Source organism: Harpia harpyja, chromosome 1 (assembly GCF_026419915.1).
Source record: "Harpia harpyja isolate bHarHar1 chromosome 1, bHarHar1 primary haplotype, whole genome shotgun sequence".
In the NCBI taxonomy this organism is placed as follows: Eukaryota; Metazoa; Chordata; class Aves; order Accipitriformes; family Accipitridae; genus Harpia; species Harpia harpyja.
In genome coordinates, this window is record NC_068940.1 from 6,672,857 (window position 1) to 6,679,602 (window position 6,746).

General features: G+C 43.5%; 1 long non-coding RNA gene across 1 annotated transcript; it reads left to right on the forward strand.

Moving 5' to 3' along the window:
* The first annotated feature begins 246 nt into the window (after positions 1–246).
* On the forward strand, positions 247–6,545 carry LOC128139733 (uncharacterized). The gene is made up of 3 exons (XR_008234499.1): positions 247–360; positions 1,719–1,787; positions 6,444–6,545. It is a non-coding gene; the product is annotated as an uncharacterized LOC128139733 (long non-coding RNA).
* Positions 6,546–6,746: the final 201 nt, after the last annotated feature.

The window sequence follows — 6,746 nt, forward strand, 5'->3', positions numbered from 1 at the left end:
TCCTCTCCCCGCCTCGCCCCGCGGGGGCCATTTTGAGGTACGGAGGGGGCTGCCCCGCCGTCCCCCCCCCCCTCGTTATTTTGCCGGTGCGCCGTGCTCTGTGGTAAAGGCGGCCCGGGGTGGGTGTGTGGGGGCACTTTCTGGCTTGCAGGTGGCAGCCGTTGTGTTTAATAAATACCCGCGGACCTTTCTGTGCGAGTAGCCCCGTTCTTCTCTTCTTTGGTGCCTGTGGCATCTGGTGGCAGCGAGTTCCGCAGTTTCGTTGGGTGGCGTAGGAGCAAAAAATTAATTTCAGTTGCTCTGAAAATCTGCCAGCTGATAATTATAGCTGGCACCTCCTAATTCTTGTGTTATGAGAGAGTGAGTAACTTCCATATTCACCTTTTTGACACGGTTACTCGTTTTGCTGATCTCTACCATATTCTCTGTAGGGTTTTTTTTTTTTTTTTCATGCTGGGGAAAATATGTTGCTTTAATCTCTCCCATGGGGAATCCATTCCGACTCCGATCGTTCTGGTGCTCTTCTCTGCACCTCTGTAGCTGTGCGATGCCCCTTCTGAGATGGTGGGAGAAGGGTCGCGTGGAAACGGCGTACGAGACTGCTGCGTGCTGAGTACTTTTGAAAGCTGTTTTCTCTTTAGCTGCCTATGCGTGAACCATTTTTGCCCCAGTAGTGTGGTCAAGTACACAACAGTCTGATAATGAATGTTTTGGAAGCTTAAAAGCTGTAGGCTTTCTAAACTCATCTGAGAAACTTAAAAAGCTCGATGTCTCTGTGAAAGACCTAGGGCTGATGTTGAACTTTGCGAACGTCCCTTTTTGTTGATCAGATAGATGTGTTTCTATATTTAGTGTCCATAATGAAGACTTCTGAAGTCTGAGTTGACTGTAACTTGAAGTAGAAGCACGAGGAGACAAATAAAATGGACCTACAGCATAACATTAAAAGATCTTGTGAGTTTTTAAGCCAATCTATTTATTTGTATGTGATTCAGAAACTTCTCAGGCTTCAGTTTGATATTACTGCAGTTTGGCCCCATGTGACTTCCCAAAGTCCCAAAGGGGCGCTGAGTCAAATGAGGGATCAGAGGCAAGAGTTTCCTGGTTTTCTGTACAGCCCTCTGGCAGGTAGCTCACAACACGTCCTTTGAAGAATGAATAGTTACTACCTATTGCCTTGCAGTTTGTTGATTCACAGTTCCTGCCTGAAACCATCTGTAAATATTAGCCTGTGTAATTTGTAGTGATATTAAACAGAGTGATGAGAATCCTACTTAAGAAAAAATTGATAGCTTTCCATATGGTTCCAAAAAGCTTAACACTGATACTGGTTAGCACAGTGTAGGAACAGCACGGTTCTGACTCAATTTATCCGTAAAAATGAAGACTTAGTGAAACATTAATTTTCCAAAATTATGGAATGTTTTAATGTGATTGTAATTGCCCCTTTGTGCTTTTAATTTATTAACATTGTTATAACAAATTATAAGTCATTGTAACCAAATGCTTTAGATATGAAAGAACCAGGCTGGTATGCTGGCATCTTGATATAAAGATAGTCTCTGTATAATGCAATCAGAGCGTATCCGTTCTGATTTACTTGGCGTAACTTATGCTAATTTGGGTGTTTCTTTTGCATCGGTATTGTGATGCTTTTACGTTTCAGGCTCAGTCTTTTACAGCATCACATCTTACCTTTCTATAATGTGCTTTCTTAGGGAGCTGCACCTGGACTCAGGAGAGCCCGGAGAGCCGGATCTTGTACAAAGGAGGCACAGCAAACTAGTGTAAGTGATGCTGGGGAGGGGAGCCCTGTGGAAACTCTGATGTGAGCAAAAGAGTATGTTGCAACGATGTCTGATTAGTTCATCAGGAGCCAGTGTGAGTCTGGAACATCTAGCACTGAGCATGAGCCTGGATGCAGTCCAGCTGCTTTCTTACCCTATAGAACCGAAGCCTTAAGTCTTGCTGAACCAGATCTGTGCCTGTTTGGGTGTGTCTACGCTGTGTTCCTGTTATCAGGAGTGCTGAGGAACCCAGCACAGCCAGCGTCCGCACAGAGGCCTCACCCTGCATCAGCGTGCTTGGTGCTGAACTGGAGGTACTGATGCAGCACGAATAGTGCAGCACCATTTGGAGCCTGCGCGCTGTGCTCCATGGTGCACAGAGGTGAGCTCAGCTACAGTCCTGGATCCAGGCTGGATTTGTGCTGTGCCCAAACAAGGGCTCAAACTGAGTTCAGTCTGGGGTTAATAGCACCAACCCCATCGCAGAGCCGCTCAAATCCATCTGGACTTCGCTGCCTTGGTCTCCTGGGAGCACAGCATAGCGATAACCGGGCAAGCTCTACAACATGTATTCATATTCCATGCTGCATGAAAGTACTTGTATGGCTGTGAATCTGCAGTGGTCTGGGATGCAGCCTGAGCTAATGAACTCGGTCAGACCTGAATTGGCTCTGCATGGAGCTCACCCTGGTGCCTCTGTTGCTTCAGCATTCTTGATTTACAACTCATCACCTGTGCTATAGCTGCAGATTGACTTTGTCTGGTGTTGTATGTGTAGATTCATAAGCTAAAATGTGATTGGGCAGAAAATATCACTAAAAGCATTAAGAGGAAAGTTTAGAGAGAGACTTGGTAGCACAAGGGGGTTGTGTTTAAGACTAGGTGCATACCCTGACACTTTGCCGTTATTTTTTCTTATGGGCAAGGGAGCAGATCCATGGGAACCTGCAATTTACTGTAGGAAAAACTGACTGTAGTAGTAAACTCTAACCGTGCTTGTGTGTTCCCTCTTTCAGAGTTTGTAATAGATATTTGTGTTCTCTTCCACTGCATGCTACAGTTCTGATCTAGCAAAGTGTTTAAATTATGTTCTTTGGAGCTTTACTGGACCAGGGCCATTGTCAGTAATTCCAAAAAGTAAAGCCTAAAATATTCTCTGAAATCTTTGGCTAGAGATTGTCTAGCATTATTCCTTACCCATAAGGATCTTCTCTGGACCCTCCCATAGGAACTGAAATAGCAAATGTCATGTATGCAGCCTTGGCAGTTAGTTTTGAACTTGGAGGACATCTTTTGGTAAAGCAGTGTGGGCCAACATGCCTATGAGACATATTCAAAGCTTTTTATGCTTTTCTCATCCATTTGAAATACAAACAAACAACTCCTATTTTCCAAAACAGGACTAGCCGTACATTGTGATGGTGGCAGCGGCTTGATAAAGAAATATGGGAAGCATAGTATTCTGTTGCCTGTATAGAATGTGCTTTATCCAAGAAGGAAAGAATCTCTTAGTGTAAAAATAAAATAAATCGTTATATTGAAAGCTTTTCATGTGCCAGAAACTGTTTATTGATTTGTAAACAGTCTTTGATACGCTTCCTTTGTCAGTACTGCAAAATGCTTACCTGGGAACATCAGTGACAGCTGTCTAAGACTCAGAAATTTCTTTTCATCTTTGGAGTTTGTTTGCATTATTGGGGCTTCATGGCTCTTGCTTCTGATAGCTGGAATATATTCAAACATGCTGTCTTACTCTGAACCATTTTTTTCTCCTCGTTTTTGCTTAGAGGCTAAGGAATGCTGGGTGCCAGTAAGTCAAAAGTTATTATTGTTTTTTGTGGGGATAGATTATCATGAGACCTCAATGCCCATTCAAGAAGGTAGAGGGCTAAAGGATGTATTTTCAGGCAGCCTATGCTATGAGCTATAGTATGGAGGAAGAAGCTCCGGTGGTGTGTTCACAGAGAAAACATAACTCTCTCCACAAGGTGCATGAGTTGAGGACTTGGCTGTGCTTCCAGTGCAGGCCTACTGACAAACCAAGTAACCTGTTCAAGCCTCTTCCCTCGTATATCTTGGGGACTATTTCAGTCTCTGTCTGAGACTCATGTCACCTGTAGGGTAGCGCGGGATCTGCCTTTTTCATGGAAGACACAATAGTGTCGGTTCAGAGTCTCTTACCATGGTTTATTCAAAATATAGTTGCTTCAGATTTTTCAGGATGCAAAAGAAATTTGCTTGTCAGATGTGCAGTTTGTAATTTGGGACAGTTGTACGCAGCGCAACAAGCATAGAACTCTTGTGTTTGGCTTCACATGGTCTATATGAACACTGTTTTGTGAGGTGGTCTTAACGAAAGGGTAGTGCTAGAGAGAATCTATGAAATGGGTGGGATTTTAGATCTCTCGCTATTGTTGATTGTGAGTAAGGAGATGAAAGGAGGCCCAGGGCTGAGAGTTATATTCCAGGCTTTAAAATGGGATAAGAAGTGAAAAATAGCACATTTTTATGACGTGTCATTGCATCCCTATTGTTGCCCAACAAGTGGGCTTGGTCATGAGAAGGTTCATATTAATTTTATGGGCTGTGTTAACTGTGTGAAAAAATGTTTTTTGTGTGATGTGTGCATGTGTGGACACATAAAATATCCAACCCCCCCAAATTTGATTACTAATAATGTAATTTAAATGAATTAATTTGTGGAAAAATCCAATTACTAAATAATGTACATTTTTCTGGAATGAACAGCAACAGGAAACTAAGCATTCTAACCTTGAAATTCCAGTCTATTTATTGAACACATATAAATTTTGTGTTCCTTTTAGATAAGGTGGCCTGTCCACCTAACTAAAGCTGGTACATTAATGTCAGCGGGTTGAGATGACACATCATGGCTACAGAGTTCCCTTTTCATGTCCTACCTACTGTCCTTCCTACAGGGTTTGCATAGGCGTCATTTTTCCCATGTCATGAACGACCCTGCAGATACAGTTTATATACAGTCAAAGCTAGTAATAGTCCATGTGGCTCGCAAATTATGGAAAATGGCTAACGATGTTAATAGGGCTCTTCAGAGGAAGAGCCAAGCCACTTTCTTCTGCTGGGTCTTTGTATGTTCCACCACTCCCGACATTCTTCCTCTCCAGTTAGCGCACCATGGATGTGTTGGGTATCTGTCTGGGACCTTCACCTCTGGAGCACAACCAGCTGGAGGTTCCCCCAGCAACAGAATCCCATCCAGGATGTTCACAATCGGAGCACTACCAGCTGGAGGTTCCCTCTGGTGATGGATTCCTGTCCAGGACCGTCAACAACTGGAGCACTATTGTCTGGAAGTTCCCACCCTGGTGGCTGAGATAGGGGTCAATGGCAATGTGAAAGTACTGGCCAAGGTTGAGGAGAGAGGAGACTGCTCCCTGTAACCTGGCCAAACAGTCAGTCCTGGAGGAAGGATAACGGTTCAATGCATTCTGAGTTAGAAACTCAGTCCTGCAAGATCCATTTCCTCTTCCTTTGGTCTGTTGTGGCATACAGTACCCTCAAACACTGCACTGCAGCACAAGTCCATGAAACACGTCGGTGTGGTACATAAAGTAGGGGCAGACAAAAGCCAGGCAAGCTGTCTGCCGGACACCTGCCTGACTCTGCCCAACAGCACCTCTGGGCAGAGACTCTGGGCACTCATCCATATGACAGATTGCCAAAATTTCGTTTCACCTAAGAGATGACTATTGACTGGTCGGTGAAGCCAGCTGATAGGGAGGAACTCTGTATAACACTGGGGCAGAGGCTAACTTGGTTACCTTGAAGGGCATCCTGCGGGACCATGAGGCAGTGTAGCCTCTGCAGCAGAGCCTAGCTAGTCACCATAGGTCCTGTCTTAAGGGAGTCATAGCTACTCCTGCCAATGGGACGCTTAAATGCTGAGACCATTAGCAGTGTTGCTATTTGAGAGGAGGGAGAATAGACAAATTTTTCATAGTACAGCTATATTTTATTCAGTAGGTGTGTGTGTGTTTGGGTTTTTATGAACATTTCTGTTCTGCCTTCAGGGGATAAAAGTTACTTTTCTTTAAGCCCTCAGGGATCTAACAGTATATACACAGACTTTTTTTCTGTTGTTTGGCCAATCCGTGTTGCACTATTTTTTCCCTAGGAACTACCGTTTCCAGTGCAGATTTAAAATACTAAAGTGAAAACTGTGTAGCTGGTTACCTTAATGTATGATGAATGCTGTGCTGGAGTTCATGGCTTCTCTTATGTATTATTCTCCCTGCCTCCTTGCCCTCCTCCTCCTCCCTGCCCCCCCCCCCCCCCCCCATTTCTCTTTTCCTGTGGGGGACACATTCATAAGGGTGGTTAGGGCAGATGGTTTGAGATTAACAACTGTTGAGAAAGTAGGTCTACCCATAGTGCTTAATTTTAAATTGATTTATCCTTAAATATGATGTTGCACACAAGTCAACTTGTAAGATCAGAGTCTTCGTGTGGAACTTTCTCTGGATTTTCATGAAGTTTTTAACTGTCCAAAGTTAAGATTTATTTTTCTAGCTATTAGACTAAAAACTGTATTTAACATTTTAAAGAAGTTTGTTTGATTTGGCCATAGTTTCTATAGAAAATCAGCAGTATTATCCTTCTCTATCTTCATTTCAGATGTGGCAGCTGTGATTCCAGGTTGACTAACAGATAAGTCTATATGATACAGAGGGTCACCTGATCAGAACTATAAACTCTCAGAAGAAGATAAGACTAAGCATGGTGTGTTCCAAGAGGCATCTCAACCTTTACCCTAGCTTTTGTGCAGAGTTCTCCAAGCTAGTTTGTTCTTAAGGCTGGAGCAAGAACAGAGGTTTATTCTCTTTCCTAGGAGTTGTAATTTACCTTGATCTGTTAAAGACTTTCTGTTGGCCAGGCTGCCCTCTTCAAATACCTTTTTTGATAAAGGAGAGATCGTTC